Below are 18776 nucleotides of genomic sequence, written 5' to 3'. Positions count from 1 at the left end.
AAGCCGAGAATCGAATGGGTCCCCTTTTGTGTGCTGTCGATCCTGCTGCCACAACCCTCGGTACGATATGATCTTAGACTGGGAATGAACTGCGTATACCTAAGCCGACCAATGAAACAAGCGGACGGGCGGGTGAGCACTACGCCGGCTAGAGAGACGGGATGCGCAAGTCGTGGATCGATAGGGTGGTAGGTGGGTTTAGGCACATCTTCATATTTCTACATGCCAATGCCATTTTTATGGCTTGTAAATTCATACAATGATCCCTTAAGCCTTCACGTGAAGTTTCATGGCAAGATGACTCGTTTTCTATTTTTCACAATTTTCGAAACTTTTTACGGCTCGAGATTTTTTAAAATTTTTTCGGAAGGAGTTTTGGCCCCAAACTTGGTAGACGTGATCCTTGTATTTTTGTTGGCAGGCACAAAAAAACTTCAGCTAAAAACTCGAAGTGTACAAGATTTTGTGACCATTTGAAAAAAGTGTCCCTATTTCAGACACTTTAATGGCTACTGGCAGCAAACCTGTAAAATCTCAGATGCTCTTTAAGGTGGTGTGAGTTCTCGAGGTTTGATGAGGGATAGAGGGCCAATATAAGGGCCAAGTACCAGCACCCATCGTACATCATGTTCGCACACCCCTCTGACCCCCCCGATCGTCGGAACCTCAATGCTGCCGGTCAGGTTCTCCGGTGATGCTCCGACGATGGTGCCCCGGTGAAGAAAAATGTAGTACCAGCACATGCTCGAGCCTAGCATGTGCTGTCGCAACCCTCGATCTGGTCTGTTCTTAGACTGGGAATGAACTCCGTATGTTTAGACTGTGAATGAACTCCGTATGCTTAGATTGGGAATGAACTCCGTATGCCTAAGTTAACCAATGAAACGAGCATGCGGGCGTTCAGCCGGCCAGAAGGGTAGGATGCGCAAGCTGGGGATCGGTCGAGTCCCCCTCTGCGTGCTACCGATCCTACTGCCGCAACCCTCGGTTCGGTCTGATCTTAGACTGGGAATGAACTTCGTATGCCTAAGCCAACCGATGAAACGAACGGGCGGCCGGGCAGGCGGGCGGGCACTACGCCAGCCAGAGAGACGGGATGCGTAAGCCATGGATCGATAGGGTGGTAGGTGGGTTCAGCCACAACTTCATATCTCTGCATGCCAATGCCATTTTTATGACTTCTAAATTCATACAATTGTCCCCTAAGCCTTCACGCGAAGTTTCATGGCAAGACGACTCGTTTTCTATTTTTCACGATTTTTGAAACTTTTTACGGTTCAAGATTTTTTAAAATTTTTTCGAAAGGAGTTTTGGCAACAAACTTGGTAGACATGATCATTGTATTTTTGTTGGCATGCACAAAAAAATTCAGCTAAAAACTCGAAGTGTACAAGATTTTGTAACCATTTGAAAAAAGTGTCCCCATTTCAGACACTTTAATGGCTACTGGCGGCAAACCTGTAAAATCTCAAATGCTCTTTATGGGGGTGTGAGTTATCGAGGTTTGATGAGGGATAGGGGGCCAATATAAGGGCCAAGTACCGGCACCCATCGCATATCATGTGCACCCAGCCCCCCCAATCGTCGGAACCCCAATGCCGCTGGTCTGGTTCTCCGGCGATGGTGCCTCGGCGAACAAAAATGCAGCACCAGCACATGCCCAAGCCCAGCATGTGCTGCTGCAACCCTCCGTCCTGTCCGATCTTAGACTGGGAATGAACTCCACATGCTTAGACTAGGAATGAACTCCACATGCTTAGACTGGGAATGAACTCCGTATGCCTAAGTGAACCGACGAAACGAGCATGCGGGCGCTCAGTCGGCCAGAGGGGTGGGATGCGCAAGCCGGGGATCGGTCGGGTCCCCCTCTGCATGCTGCCAATCCTGCTACCACAACCCTCAGTCCTGTCCAATCTTAGAGTGGGAATGAACTCCGTATGCCTAAGCCAACCGAAGAAACGAACGGGTGGGCGGGAGGGCGGGCACTACGCCGGCCAGAGAGACGGGATGCGCAAGCCGTGGATCGATAGGGTGGTAGGTGGGTTTAGACATATCTTCATATTTTTGCATGCCAATGCCATTTTTATGGATTGTAAATTCAAACAATGGTCCCTTCACCCTTCACGTGAAGTTTCATGGCAAGAAGACTCGTTTTCTATTTTTTACGATTTTCAAAACTTTTTGTGGTTTGGGATTTTTTAAAATTTTTTCGGAAGGAGTTTTAGTCCCAAACTTGGTAGACATGATCCTTGTATTTTTTTTGGCATGCATAAAAAAATTCAGCAAAAAAATTGAAGTGTACAAGATTTTGTAACCATTTGAAAAAAGTGTCCCCATTTCAGACACTTTAATGGCTACTAGCAGCAAACCTATAAAATCTCAAATGCTCTTTATGGGGGTGTGAGTTCTCGAGGTTTGATGAGGGATAGGGGGCCAATATAAGGGCCAAGTACCAGCACCCATCACACATCATGTGCGCACACCCCCCCAGCCCCCCCGATCGTCGGAACCCCAAATGTCATCGGTCAGGTTCTCCGACAATGCTTCGGCGATGGTGCCCCGGTGAAGAAAAATAAGGCACCAGCAAATGCTCGAGCCCAGCATGTGCTTCCGCAACCCTTGTTTCGGTCCGATCTTAGACTGGGAATGAACTCCGTATGCCTAAGTCAACCCATGAAACGAGCGTGCGGGCGCTCAGTCGACCAGAGGGGCGGGATGCGCAAGTCGGGGATCGGTCGGGTCCCCCGCTGTGTGCTACCGATCCTGCTACCGCAACGCTCAGTCTGGTCTGATCTTAGACTGGGAACGAACTCCGTATGCCTAAACCAACTGACGAAACGAGCGGGCGGACGGGCAGGCAGACACTACGTCGACCAGAGAGACGGGATGCGCAAGCCGTGGATCGATAGGGTGGTAGGTGGGTTTAGGTACTTCTTCATATTTCTACATGCCAATACCATTTTTATGGCTTGTAAATTCATACAATGGTCCCTTAAGCCTTCACGTGAAGTTTCATGGCAAGACGACTCGTTTCTATTTTTCACGATTTTTAAAACTTTTTACGGTTCGAGATGTTTTAAAATTTTTTCGGAAGGAGTTTTGGCATCTGGTAGACGTGATCCTTGTATTTTTTTTGGCATGCACAAAAAAATTCAGCTAAAAACTTGAAGTGTACAAGATTTTGTGACCATTTGAAAAAAGTGTCCCCATTTTAGACACTTTAATGGCTACTGGTAGCAAACCTGTAAAATCTCAAATTCTCTTTAAGGGGGTGTGAGTTCTCAAGGTTTGATGAGGGATAGGGGGCCAATATAAGGGCCAAGTACCAGCACCTATCGCACATCATGTGCGCACACCCCCCCGGCCCCCCGATTGTCGGAACCCCAATGTCGCCGGTCAGGTTCTTCGGCGATGCTCCGACGATGGTGCACCGACGAAGACAATTGCGGCACCAACACATGCCCGAGCCCAGCATGTGCTGCCGCAACCTTCGGTCTGGTCCGATCTTAGACTGGGAATGAACTTCGTATGCTTAGACTGGGAATGAACTCTGTATGCCTGAGTCAACCCATGAAACGAGCGTTTGGGTGCTCAGCCGGCCAGAAGGGCGGGATGCGCAAGCTGGGGATCGATCGGGTCCCCCTCTGCTCGGTCTGGTCTGACCTTAGACTGGGAATGAACTCTGTATGCCTAAGCCAACTGACGAAATGAGCGGGCGGGCACTACACCGGCCAGAGAGATGGGAAGCGTAACCCGTGGATCGATAGGGTGGTAGGTGGGTTTAGGCATATCTTCATATTTCTGCATGCCAATGCCATTTTTATGGCTTGTAAATTCATACAATGGTCCCTTAAGCCTTCACGTGAAGTTTCATGGCAAGACGACTCGTTTTCTATTTTTCACAATTTTTGAAACATTTTACGGTTCGGGATTTTTTAAAATTTTTTTGAAAGGATTTTTGGCCCCAAACTTGGTAGACGTGATCCTTGTATTTTTGTTGGCATGCACAAAAAAATTCAGCTAAAAACACAAAGTGTACAAGATTTTGTGACCATTTGAAAAAAGTGTCCCCATTTCAGACACTTTAATGGCTACTGGTAGCAAACCTGTAAAATCTCAAATGCTCTTTAAGGGGGTGTGAGTTCTTGAGGTTTGAAGAGGGATAGGGGGCCAATATAAGGGCCAACAAGCAGCACCCATCGTACATCATGTGTGCACACCCCCCGGCCCCCCGATCGCCGGAACCCCAATGCTGCCGGTCAAGCTCTCCGACGATGGTGCCCCGACGAAGAAAAATACGGCACCAGCATATGCCCGAACCCAGCATGTGCTGTCGTAACCCTCAGTCCGGTCCGATATTAGGCTGGGAATGAACTCCGTATGCTTAGACTGGGAATGAACTCCGTATGCCTCAGTCAACCCATGAAACGAGCGTGCGGGCGCTCAGCCGGCCAAAAGGACGGGATGCGCAAGCTGGGGATCGGTCAGGTCCCCTTCTACGTGCTGCCGATCCTACTACCGTAACCCTTGGTCCGATCTAATCTTAGACTAGGAATGAACTCCGTATGCCTAAGCCAACCGACGAAATGAGCGAGCGGGCGGGCTGGCACTACGTCGGCCAGAGAGACGGGATGCGCAAGCCGTGGATCGATAGGGTGGTGGGTGGGTTTAGGCACATCTTCATATTTCTGCATGCCAATGCCATTTTTATGGCTTGTAAATTCATACAATGGTCCCTTAAGCCTTCACTTGAAGTTTCATTGAAAGACGACTCGTTTTTTATTTTTCATGATTTTTGAAATTTTTTGCGGTTCAGGATTTTTTAAAATTTTTTCGAAAGGAGTTTGGCACCAAACTTGGTAGATGTGATCCTTGTATTTTTTTTGGCATGCACAAAAAAACTCAGCTAAAAACACCTAGTCTACAAGATTTTGTGACCATTTAAAAAAAGTGTCCCCATTTCAGACACTTTAATGGCTACTGGCAGCAAACCTGTAAAATCTCAAATGCTCTTCAAGGGGGTGTGAGTTCTCGAGGTTTGATGAGGCATAGGGGGCCAATATAAGGGCCAAGTACCAGCACCCATGGCACATCATGTGCACACACCCCCTGGCCCCCTCGATCGTCGAAACCCCAATGTCGTCGGTCAGGTTCTCCGACGATGGTGCTCCGACGAAGAAAAATACGGCACCAGCACATGCCCGAGCCTAGCATGTGCTGCCACAACCCTTAGTTCGGTTCGATCATAGACTGGGAATGAACTCCGTATGCTTAGACTGGGAATGAACTATGTATGCCTAGGTCAACCCACGAAACGAGCGTGCGGGCGCTCAGCCGGCCAGAGGGGCGGGATGCAACCCTCAGTCCGGTCTGATCTTAGACTGGGTATGAACTCCGTATGCCTAAGCCAACCGACGAAATGAGCGGGCGGGCGGGCGGGTGGGCACTACGTCGGCCAGAGAGACGGGATGCGCAAGCTGTGGATCGATAGGGTAGTAGGTGGGTTTAGGCACATCTTTATATTTCTGCATGCCAATGCCATTTTTATGGCTTGTAAATTCATACAATGGTCCCTTAAGCCTTTATGTGAAGTTTCATGGAAAGACGACTCGTTTTTTATTTTTCATGATTTTTGAAATTTTTTGCGCTTTGGGATTTTTTAAAATTTTTTTGAAAGGAGTTTTGGCACCAAACTTGGTAGACGTGATCCTTGTATTTTTTTTGGCATGCACAAAAAAATTCAGCTAAAAACTCGAAGTGTACAAGATTTTGTAACCATTTGAAAAAAGTGTCCCCATTTCAGACACTTTAATGGCTACTGGCAGCAAACCTGTAAAATCTCAAATGCTCTTTAAGGGGGTGTGAGTTCTCGAGGTTTGATGAGGGATAGGGGGCCAATATAAGGGCCAAGGACCAGCACCCATCGCACATCATGTGCGCACACCCCCCTCCCCGGCCCCCCCGATCACCGAAACCCCAATGCCGCCGGTCAGGTTCTCCGATGATGCTCCGGAGATGGTGCCCCGACGAAGAAAAATGCGGCACCAACACATACCCGAGCCCAGCATGTGCTGCAGTAACCCTCGGTCCGGTCCGATCTTAGACTGGGAATGAACTCTGTATGCCTAAGTCAACCCACGAAACAAGCGTGCGGGTGCTCAACCGACTAGAGGGACGGGATGCGCAAGCCAGGGATCAATCGGGTCCCCCTCTACGTGCTGCAAATCTTGCTGTCGCAACCCTTGGTCCGATTCGATCTTAGATTGGGAATGAACTCTGTATGCCTAAGCCAAATGACGAAACGAGCGGGCGGGCGGGCGGACGGGATGCGCAAGCCATGGATCGATAGGGTAGTAGGAGGGTTTAGGCACATCTTCATATTTCTGCATGCCAACGCCATTTTTATGGCTTGTAAATTTATACAATGGTCCCTTAAGCCTTCACGTGAAGTTTCGTGGCAAGATGACTCATTTTCTATTTTTCACGATTTTCAAAACTTTTTGCTGTTCGGGATTTTTTTAAATTTTTTCGAATGGTGTTTTGGCCCTAAACTTGGTAGACATGATCCTTGTATTTTTGTTGGCATGCAAAAAAAAAATTCAGCTAAAAGTTCGAAGTGTACAAGATTTTGTGACCATTTGAAAAAAGTGTCCCCATTTCAGACACTTTAATGGCTACTAGCAGCAAACCTGTAAAATCTCAAATGCTCTTTAAGGGGGTGTGAGTTCTCGAGGTTTGATGAGGGATAGGGGGCCAATATAAGGGCCAAGTACCAGCACCCATCGCACATCATGTGCGCACACCCCCCTCCCCGGCCCCCCGATCACCGGAACCCCAATGCCACCGGTAAGGTTCTCCGGTGATGGTGCCCCGACGAAGAAAAATGTGGCACCAACACATACCCGAGCCCAGCATGTGCTGCCGCAACCCTCGGTCCAGTCTGATCTTAGACTGGGAGTTAACTCCGTATGCTTAGACTGGGAATGAACTCCGTATGCCTAAGTCAACCCATGAAACAAGCGTGCGGGTGCTCAGCCGGCCAGAAGGGCGGGATGCACAAGATGGGGATCGACCGGGTCCCCCTCTGCGTGCTGCCGATCCTACTGTCGCAACCCTCGATTCGGTTTGATTGTAGACTGGGAATGAACTCCGTATGCCAATGCCAACCGACGAAACGAGGGAACGGGCGGGCACTACGCCGGCCAAAGAGACGGGATGCGCAAGCCGTGGATTGATAGGGTGGTAGGTGGGTTTAGGCACATCTTCATATTTTTGTGTGCCAATGCCATTTTTATGGGTTGTAAATTCATACAATGGTCCGTGGGGTGTGCGCACATGCTGGGCTCAGGCATGTGTTGGTGCCATATTTTTCTTCGCCGGGACACCATTGCCAGAGCATCGTCGGAGAGCCTGACCGGCGGCATTGGGGTTTCGACGATCAGGGGGGCCGGGGGGGTGTGCGCACGTGATGTGCGATGGGTGCTGGTACTTGGCCCTTATATTGACCCCCTATCCCTCATCAAACCTCAAGAACTCACACCCCCTTAACGAGCATTTGAGATTTTACAGGTTTGCTGCCAGTAGCCGTTAAAGTGTCTGAAACTTGGTAGACGTGATCCTTGTATTTTTTTTGGCATGCACAAAAAAATTCAGCTAAAAACTCGAAGTGTACAAGATTTTGTGACCATTTGAAAAAAGTGTCCCCATTTCAGACACTTTAATGGCTACTGGCAGCAAAGCTGTAAAATTTGAAAAGCTTTTTAAGGGGGTGTGAGTTCTCAAGGTTTGATGAGGGATAGGGGGCCAATATAAGGGCCAAGTACCACCACCCATCGTACATCAGGTGCGCACACCTCCCCTAGCCCCCTTGGTCGCCGGAACCCCAATGCCGCAAGTTAGGTTCTTCGATGATACTACGACGATGGTGGCCTGGGGATGAAAAATGCGGCACCAGCACATGCCCGAGCCTAGTATGTGCTGCCGTAACCCTCAGTCTGGTCCGATCTTAGACTGGGAATCAACTCCGTATGCTTAGACTGGGAATGAACTCCGTATGCCTAAGTCAACCCACGAAATGAGCATGCGGGCGCTTAGCCGGCCAGAGGGGCGGGATGCGTAAGCTGAGGATCAGCCGGGCTCCCCTCTGCATTCTGTCGATCCTGCTACCGTAACCCTCGGTCCGATTCGATCTTAGACTGGGAATGAACTACGTATGCCTAAGCCAACCGACGGAACGAACGGGCGGGCGGGCGGGCGGGCACTACCTCGGTCAGAGAGACGGGATCCGCAAGCCGTGGATCGATAGGTTGGTAGGTGGGTTTAGGCACGTCTTCATATTTCTGCTTGCCAATGCAATTTTTATGGCTTGTAAATTCATACAATGGTCCCTTAAGCCTTCACGTGAAGTTTCATGGCAAGACGACTCGTTTTCTATTTTTTCACGATTTTTAAAACTTTTTGAGGTTTGAGATTTTTTTGAAAATTTTTGGGAAGGATTTTTGGCCCCAAACTTGGTAGACGCGATCCTTGTATTTTTTTTGGAATGCACAAGAAAATTCAGCTAAAAACTCGAAGTGTACAAGATTTTGTGACCATTTGAAGTTTGGGGCCAAAAATCTTTCCCAAAAATCACGTCTACCAAATTCGTACGTAAAAATACGAAGATGTGCCTAAACCCACCTACCACCCTATCGATCCATGCATTGCGCATCTCGTCTCTCTGGCCAGCGTAATGCCCGCCTGCCCGTTCATTTCGTCGATTGGCTTAGGCATACGGAGTTCATTCCCAATCTAAGATCATACCGGATCGAGGGTTGCGGTAGCAGGATCGGCAGCACGTAGAGGGGGACCCGACCAATCCCTGACTTGTGCATCTCGCCCCTCTGGCCGACTGAGCGCCCGCACACTCATTTCGTGGGTTGACTTAGGCTTACGAAGTCCATTCCCAGTCTAAGCATACGGAGTTCATTCCAAGTCTAAGATCAAACTGAACCGAGGGTTGCGACAGCACATGCTGGGCTTGGGCATTTGCTGGTGCCGCATTTTTCTTCGTCGAGGCACCATCATCGGAGAATCGTCGGAGAACCTGACTGGCGACATTGAGGTTCCGACGATCGGAGGGGCCGGGGGGTGTTCGCACATGATGTTCGATGGGTGCTGGTATTTGGCCCTTATATTGGCCCCCTATCCCTCATCAAACCTCAAGAACTCACACCCCCTTAAAAAGCATTTGAGATTTTACAGGTTTGCTGCCAGTAGCCATTAAAGTGTCTGAAATGGGGACACTTTTTTCAAATGGTCACAAAATCTTGTACACTTCGAGTTTTTAGCTGAATTTTTTTGTGCATGCCAAAAAAAAATACAAGGATCACGTCAACCAAGTTTGGGGGTAAAAATCCTTCCCAAAAAATTTTAAAAAATGCCAAACCTCAAAAAGTTTTGAAAATCGTGAAAAATAGAAAACGAGTCGTCTTGCAATGAAACTTCACGTGAAGGCTTAATGGACCATTGTATTAATTTACAAGCCATAAAAATGGCATTGGCACGTAGAAATATGAAGATGTGCCTCAACCCACCTACCACCCTATCGATCCACGGCTTGCGCATCCCTTCTCTCTGGCCGACGTAGTGGTCGCCCGCCTGCCCACTTGTTTCGTCGGTTGGCTTAGGCATACGGAGTTCATTTCCAGTCTAAGATCAGACCGGATCGAGGGTTGCAGTAGTAGGATCGGCAGCATGCAGAGGGGGACCCGGCCGATCCCCGGCTTTCGTATCCCGTCCCTCTGGCCGGCTGAGTGCCCTTTCGCTCATTTTGTGGGTTGGCTTAGGCATACGGAGTTCATTCGTAATCTAAGCATACGGAGTTCATTCCCAGTCTAAGATCGGATCGGACTGAGGGTTGCAGCAGCACATGCTGGGCTCGAGCATGTGCTAGTGCCGCATTTTTCTTCGTCGGGGCACCATCGCCGGAGCATCGTCGGAGAACCTGACCAGCGGCATTGGTGTTCCGAAGATCGAGGGGGCCGGGGGGGCGTGCGCACATGATGTACAATTGGTGCTGGTACTTGGCCCTTATATTGGCCCCCTATCCCTCATAAAACCTCGAGAACTCACACCCCCTTAAAGAGCATTTGAGATTAATTAAAGGTTTGCTGCCAATAGGCATTAAAGTGTCTGAAATGGGGACACTTTTTTCAAATGGTCACAAAATCTTGTACACTTCGAGTTTTTAGCTGAATTTTTTTGTGCATGCCAACAAAAATACAAGGATCACGTCTACCAAGTTTGGGGCTAAAAGTCCTTCTGAAAAAATTTTGAAAAATCCCGAACTGCAAAAAGTTTTTAAAATCGTGAAAAATAGAAAATCAGTCGTCTTGCCATTGAACTTCACGTGAAGGCTTAAGGGACCATTGTATGAATTTACAAGCCATAAAAATGGCATTGGCACGCAGAAATATGAAGATGATCCTAAACCCACCTACCACCCTATCGATCCATGGCTTGCGCATCCCGTCTCTCTGGCCGGCATAGTGCCCGCCGACCCGTCCACCCCCTTGTTTTGTCGGTTGGCTGAGGCATACAGAGTTCATTCCTAGTCTAAGATCAGACTGGATCGATGGTTGTAGCAGCAGGATCGACAGCATGCAGAGGGGGACTCGATCCATCCCCGGCTTGCGCATACCGCCCCTTTGGTCGACTGAGTGCCTGCACGCTCATTTCGTGGGTTGACTTAGGCATACGGAGTTCATTCCCAATCTAAGCATACGGAGTTCATTCCCAGTCTAAGATCTGATCGAAACAAGGTTTGCGGTAGCACATGCTGGGCTCGGGCATGTGCTGGTGCTGCATTTTTCTTCGTCGGGGCAGCATCGCTGGAGCATCGTCGGAGAACCTGATCGACGACATTGGGGTTCCGACGATCGAGGGCGCCGGGGGGTGTGCGCACATGATGTGCGATGGGTGCTGGTACTTGGCCGTTATATTGGCCCCCTATCCCTCATAAAACCTCGAGAACTCACACCCCCTTAAAGAGCATTTGAGATTTTACAGGTTTGCTGCCAATAGCCATTAAAGTGTCTAAAATGGGGACACTTTTTTCAAATGGTCACAAAATCTTGTACACTTCTAGTTTTTAGCTGAATTTTCTTGTGCATGCCAAAAAAAATACAAGGATTACGTCTACCAAGTTTGGGGCCAAAAATCCTTCCCAAAAAATTTTAAAAAATCTCGAACCTCAAAAAGTTTTAAAAATCGTGAAAAATAAAAAACGAGTCGTCTTGCCATGAAACTTCACGTAAAGGCTTAAGGGACCGTTGTATGAATTTACAAGCCATAAAAATTGCATTGGCATGCAGAAATATGAAGACGTGCCTAAACCCACCTACCAACCTATCGATCCATGGCTTGCACATTCCGTCTCTCTGGCCGAGGTAGTGCCCGCCCGCCCGCCCGCCCGTTCTTTCCGTCGGTTGGCTTAGGCATACGTAGTTCATTCCCAGTCTAAGATCGAACCGGACCGAGGGTTACGGTAGTAGGATCGGTAAAATGTAGAGGGGAGCCCGGCCGATCCTCGGCTTACGCATCCCGCCCCTCTGGCCGGCTAAGCGCCCGCATGCTCATTTTGTGGGTTGACTTAGGCATATGGAGTTCATTCCCAGTCTAAGCATACGGAGTTGATTCCCAGTCTAAGATCGGACCGGACTGAGGGTTACGGTAGCACATACTAGGCTCGGGCATGTGCTGGTGCCGCATTTTTCATCCCTAGGCCACCATCGCCGGAGTATCGTCGACGAACCTGACTTGCGGCCTTGGGGTTTCGACGATCGAGGGGGCTAGGGGAGGTGTGCGCACCTGATGTGCGATGGGTACTGGTACTTGACCCTTATATTGGCCCCCTATCCCTCATCAAACCTTGAGAACTCACACCCCCTTAAAAAGCATTTCAGATTTTACAGGTTTGCTGCCAGTAGCCATTAAAATGTCTGAAATAGGGACACTTTTTTCAAATAGTCACAAAATCTTGTACACTTCGAGTTTTTAGCTGAATTTTTTTGTGCATGCCAAAAAAAATACAAGGATCACGTCTACCAAGTTTGGGGCAAAAAATCTTTCCCAAAAAATTTTAAAAAAATACTGAACCTCAAAAAGTTTTAAAAATCGTGAAAAATAAAAAACGTGTCGTCTTGCCATGAAACTTCACGTGAAGGCTTAAGGGACCATTGTATGAATTTACAAGCCATAAAAATTTCATTGGCATGCAGAAATATGAAGATGTGCCTAAACCCACCTACCACCCTATCGATCCACGGCTTGCACATCCCATCTCTCTGGCCGGCGTAGTGCCCGCCCGCCCGCTCATTTCGTCGGTTAGCTTAGGCATACGGAGTTCATTCCCAGTCTTAGATCAGACCGGACCGATGGTTACGGTAGCAGGATCAGCAACACGCAGAGGGGGACCCGACCGATCCCCGGCTTACGCATCTAGCCCCTCTGGCCGGTTGAGCGCCCGTACGTTCGTTTCGTGGGTTGACTTAGGCATACGGAGTTCATTCCCAGTGTAAGCATACAAAGTTCATTCCCAGTCTAAGATCCGACCAGATCGAGGGTTACAGCAGCACATGCTGGGCTCAAGCATGTGCTGGTGCCGCATTTTTCTTCGTCGGGGCACCATCATCGGAGCATCGTCGGAGAACATGACCGACGGCATTGGGGTTCCGGCGATCGGGGGGGCCGGGGGGTGTTCGCACATGATGTGCAATGGCTGCTGGTACTTGGCCCTTATATTCGCTGCCTATCCCTCATCAAACCTTGAGAACTCACACCCCCTTAAAGAGCATTTCAGATTTTACAGGTTTGCTGCCAGTAGCCATTAAAGTGTCTGAAATGGGGACACTTTTTCAAATGGTCACAAATCTTGTACACTTCGAGTTTTTAGCTGAATTTTTTTTGTGCATGCCAACAAAAATACAAGGATCACGTCTACCAAGTTTGGGGCCAAAACTTCTTTCAAAAAAATTTTAAAAAATCCCGAACCGTAAAAAGTTTCAAAAATCGTGAAAAATAGAAAACGAGTCGTCTTGCCATGAAACTTCACGTGAAGACTTAAGGGACCATTGTATGAATTTACAAGCCATAAAAATGGCAATTGCACGTAGAAATATGAAGATGTGCCTAAACCCACCAACCACCCGATCGATCCACGGCTTGCGCATCCTGTCTTTCTGGCCGGCGTAGTGCCCGCCCGCTCATTTAATCGATTGGCTTAGTCATACGGAGTTCATTCCCAGTCTAAGATCGCACTGGACTGAGGGTTACGATAGCAGGATCGACAAGCACGCAGAGGGGGACCCGACCGATCCCCGGCTTACGCATCCCACCCCTCTGGCCAGCTGAGCGCCCGTACGCTCGTTTCGTGGGTTGACTTAGGCATACGGAGTTCATTCCCAGTCTAAGCATACGGAGTTCATTCCCAGTCTAAGATCGGACCAGACCGAGGATTGTGGCAGCACATGCTGGGCTCGGGCATGTGCTGGTGCCGCATTTTTCTTTGCCGGGGCACCATCATCGGAGCATCGTCGGAGAACCTGACCGACGGCATTGAGGTTCCGACGATTGGGGGGGCCGAGGCGGGTGTGCGCACACGATGTGCGATGGGTGCTGGTACTAGCCCTTATATTGGCCCCCTAATCCTCATCAAACCACGAAAACTCACACCTCCTTAAAAAGCATTTGAGATTTTATAGGTTTGCTACCAGTAGCCATTAAAGTGTCTGAAATGGGGACACTTTTTTCAAATGGTCACAAAATCTAACACACTTCGAGTTTTTAGCTGAATTTTTTTGTGCATGCCAACAAAAATATAAGGATCACGTTTACCATGTTTGGGGCCAAAAATCCTTTTGAAAAAATTTTAAAACATCTCGAACCGTAAAAAGTTTGAAAAATAGTGAAAAATAGAAAATGAGTCATCTTGCCATGAAACTTCACGTGAAGGCTTGAGGGACCATTGTATGAATTTACGAGCCATAAAAATACCATTGGCATGCAGAAATATTAAGATGTGCCTAAACACACCTACCACCATATCCATCCACGGGCTGCGCATCTCGTCTCTCTGGCCGGCGTAGTGCCCGTCCGCCCGCTCGTTTCATCTGTTGCCTTAGGCATACGGAGTTCATTCCCAGTCAAAGATCGGACCAGACCGAGGGTTGCGGTAGCAGGATCGGCAGCACGCTGAGGGGGACCCGACCGATCCCCAGCTTGTGCATCCCGCCCCTTTGGCCGACTGAGCGCCCGCACGCTTGTTTCGTGGGTTGACTTAGGCATACGGAGTTCATTCCCAGTCTAAGCATACGGAGTTCATACCTAGTCTATGATCGGACTGGACCGAGGGTTGCGATAGCACATGCTGGGCTCAGGCATGTGCTGGTGCCACATTTTTCTTCGTCGAGGCACCATCGCCGGAGCATTGTCGGAGAACCTGACCGAAGGCATAAGGTTCCGACGATAAGGGGGGCCGGGGGGAGTGTGCGCACATGATGTACGATGGGTGCTGGTACTTGCCCTTATATTGGCCCCCTATCCCTCATCAAACCTCGAGAACTCACACCTCCTTAAAGAGCATTTGAGATTTTACAGGTTTGCTGCCAGTAGCCATTAAAGTGTCTGAAATGGGGACACTTTTTTCAAATGGTCACAAAATCTAATACACTTCGAGTTGTTAGCTAAATTTTTTTGTGCATGCCAACAAAAATATAAGGATCACGTCTACCATGTTTGGGGCCAAAAATCCTTCCGAAAAAATTTTAAAAAATCTCGAACCATAAAAAGTTTGAAAAATAGTGAAAAATAGAAAATGAGTCATCTTGCCATGAAACTTCACGTGAAGGCTTGAGGGACCATTGTATGAATTTACAAGCCATAAAAATACCATTGGCACGCAGAAATATTAAGATGTGCCTAAACACACTTACCGCCATATCGATCCACGGGTTGCGCATCTCGTCTCTCGGGCCGACGTAGTGCCCGCCCGCCCGCTCATTTCGTCTGTTGCCTTAGGCATATGGAGTTCATTCCCAGTCGAAGATCAAACCAGAACGAGGGTTACGATAGCAAGATCGACAGCACACAGTGGGGGACCCAATCGATCCCCGGCTTGCGCATCACGCCCCTCTGGCCGACTGAGCGCCCGCACGCTTGTTTCGTGGGTTGATTTAGGCATACAGAGTTCATTCCCAGTGTAAGCATATCGAGTTCATACCTAGTCTATGATCGGACCGGACTGAGGGTTGCGATAGCACATGCTGCGCTCAGGCATGTGCTGGTGCCACATTTTTCTTCGCCGAGGCACCATCGCCGGAGCATTGTCGGAGAACCTGACCGACGGCATTAGGGTTCCGATGATAAGGGGGGCCGGGGGGGTGTGTGCACATGATGTGTGATGGGTGCTGGTACTTGGCCCTTATATTGGCCCCCTATCCCTCATCAAACCTTGAGAACTCACACCCCCTTAAAGAGCATTTGAGATTTTGCAGGTTTGCTACCAGTAGCCATTAAAGTGTCTGAAATGGGGACACTTTTTTCAAATGGTCACAAAATCTTGTACACTTCGAGTTTTTAGCTGAATTTTTTTGTGCATGCCAAAAAAAATACAAGGATCACGTCTACCAAGTTTGGGGCCAAAATTCCTTCTGAAAAAATTTTAGAAAATCCCAAATCGTAAAAAGTTTCAAAAATCGTGAAAAATAAAAAAACGAGTCGCTTGCCATGAAACTTCACGTGAAGGATTAAGGGACCATTGTATGAATTTACAAACCACAAAAATGGCATCGGCACATAGAAATATGAAGATGTGCCTAAACCCACCTACCACCCTATCGATCCACGGCTTGCGCATCCCGCCGCTCTGGCCGGCCTAGTGCCCACCCGCCCGCCTGCCCGCCCGTTCGTTTCGTCAGTTGGCTTAGGCATATGGAATTAATTCCCAGTCTAAGATCGGACTGGACCGAGGGTTGCGGCAACACATGCTAGGCTCGGGCATGTGCTGGTGCCACAATTTTCTTCGTTGGGGCACCATCACCGGAGCATCACCAGAGAACCTGACCGACGGCATTGGGGTTCCGACGATCGGTGGGCCGAGGGGGTGTCCACACAAGATGTGCGATGGGTGCTGGTACTTGGCCCTTACATTCACCCCCTATCCCTCATCAAACCTCGAGAACTCACACCCCCTTAAAGAGCATTTGAAATTTTACAGGTTTGCTACCAGTAGCAATTAAAGTGTCTAAAATGGGGACACTTTTTTCAAATGGTCACAAAATCTTGTACACTTCGAGTTTTTTACTGCATTTTTTTTTGCATGCCAACAAAGGTACAAGGATCACGTCTACCAAGTTTGGGGCCAAAAATCCTTCTGAAAAAATTTTAAAAAATCCTGAACCGCAACAAGTTTTGAAAATCATGAAAAATAGAAAACGAGTCCTCTTGCCGTGAAAGTTCACGTGAAGGCTTAAGGGACCATTGTATGAATTTACAAGCCATAAAAATGGCATTGGCATGCAGAAATATGAAGATGTGCCTAAACCCACCAACCACCATATCGATCCACGGCTTGCGCATCCCGTCTCTCTGGTCGACGTAGTGCCCGCCCGTCTGCCCGCCCGTTCATTTCGTCGGTTGACTTAGGCATACAGAGTTCATTCCCAGTCTAAGAATGGATCGGATTGAGGGTTGCAGCAGCAGGATCAACAGCACACAGAGGGGGACCCAGCCGATCCCTGGCTTGTTCATCCAGCCACTCTGGCCGGCTGAGCACCCGCACGCTCGCTTCGTGGGTTGACTTAGGCATATGGAGTTCATTCCCAGTCTAAGCATATGGGGTTCATTCCCAGTCTAAGATTAAACCGGACCAAGGGTTACAGTAGCACATGCTGGGCTCGGGCATGTGCTGGTGTCGCATTTTTCTTGCTGGGGCACCATCGCCGGAGAACCTAACCGACGGCATTAGGGTTTCGATGATCGGGGCGGCCGGGGGGGGTGTGCGCACATGATGTGTGATGGGTACTGGTACTTGGCCCTTATATTGGCCCCCTATCCCTCATCAAACCTCGAGAGCTCACACCCCCTTAAAGAGCATTTGAGATTTTACAAGTTTGCTGCCAGTAGCCATTAAAGTGTCAGAAATGGGGACATTTTTTCAAATGGTCACAAAATCCTGTACACTTCGAGGTTTTAGATGAATTTTTTTGGGCATGCGAAAAAAAATACAGCGATCACGTCTACCAAGTTTGGGGCCAAAACTCCTTCCGAAAAAATTTTAAAAAATCCCAAACCGTAAAAAGTTTCAAAAATCGTGAAAAATAGAAAACGAGTCGTCTTGCCATGAAACTTCACGTGAAGGCTTAAGGGACAATTGTATGTATTTACAAGCCATAAAAATGGAATTGGCATGCAGAAATATGAAGATGTGCCTAAACCCACCTACCACCCTATCGATCCATGCCTTGCGCATCCCGTCCCTCCGGCTAGCGTAGTGCCCACCCGCCCGCCCGCTCATTTCGTCGGTTGGCTTAGGCATACGGAGTTCATTCCCAATCTAAGATCAGAATGGACCAAGGGTTGCGGCAGCTAGATTGGCAGCACACAGAGGGGGACCCAACCAATCCCCGGCTTGCGCATTCCACCCCTCCGGCCGACTGAACGCCCGCACGCTAGTTTCATGGGTTGACTTAGGCATACGGAGTTCATTCCCAGTCTAAGCATACGGAGTTCATTCCCAGTCTAAGATCGGATTGGACCGAGGATTGCGGCAGCACATGCTTGGCTCGGGCATGTGCTAGTGCCTCATTTTTCTTTGTCGGGGCACCATCGTCGGAGAACCTGACGGGTAGCATTGGGGTTCCGGTGATCGGGGGGACCGGGGGGTGTGTGCACATGATGTGTGATGGGTGATGGTACTTGGCCCTTATATTGGCCCCCTATCCCTCATCAAACCTCGAGAACTCACACCCCCTTAAAAAGCATTTGATATTTTAAAGGTTTGTTGCCAGTAGCCATTAAAGTGTCCGAAATGGGGACACTTTTTTCAAATGGTCAGAAAATCTTGTACACTTCTAGTTTTTAGCTGAATTTTTTTCTGCATGCGAAAAAAAATACAAGGATCACATCTAAGAAGTTTGGGGCCAAAACTCATTCCGAAAAACTTTTAAAAAATCTCGAACCGTAAAAAGTTTCAAAAATCATGAAAAATAGAAAACGAGTCGTCTTGCCATGAAATTTCACATGAAGGCTTAAGGGGCCATTGTATTAATTTACAAGCCATAAAAATGGCATTGGCATGCAGAAATATGAAGATGTACTAAAACCCACCTACCACCCTATCGATCCACGGTTTGCGCATCCCGTCTCTCTGGCCGGTGTAGTGCCCGCCCGCCCGCCCGTTCGTTTCGTCAGTTGGCTTAGGCATACGGAGTTCATTCCCAGTCTAAGATTGAACCAGACTGAGGGTTGCAGTAGCAGGCAGCACACAGAGGGGGACCCGGTCGATCCCCGACTTACGCATCTCGCCCCTCTGGTCGGCTGAGCGCCCGAACGCTTGTTTCGTGGGTTGACTTAGGCATACAGAGTTCATTCCCAGTCTAAGCATACGGAGTTCATTCCTAGTCTATGATTGGACCGGACTGAGGGTTGCGATAGCACATGCTGGGCTCAGGCATGTGCTGGTGCCGCATTTTTCTTCGCCGGGGCACCATCGCCGGAGCATTGCCGGAAAACCTGAC

The sequence above is a fragment of the Durio zibethinus genome, chromosome 5 (genome assembly GCF_047325235.1).
Source record: "Durio zibethinus cultivar Kanyao isolate XHJ-2024 chromosome 5, ASM4732523v1, whole genome shotgun sequence".
Classification (NCBI taxonomy): Eukaryota; Viridiplantae; Streptophyta; class Magnoliopsida; order Malvales; family Malvaceae; genus Durio; species Durio zibethinus.
This window is presented reverse-complemented; position numbering follows the sequence as displayed.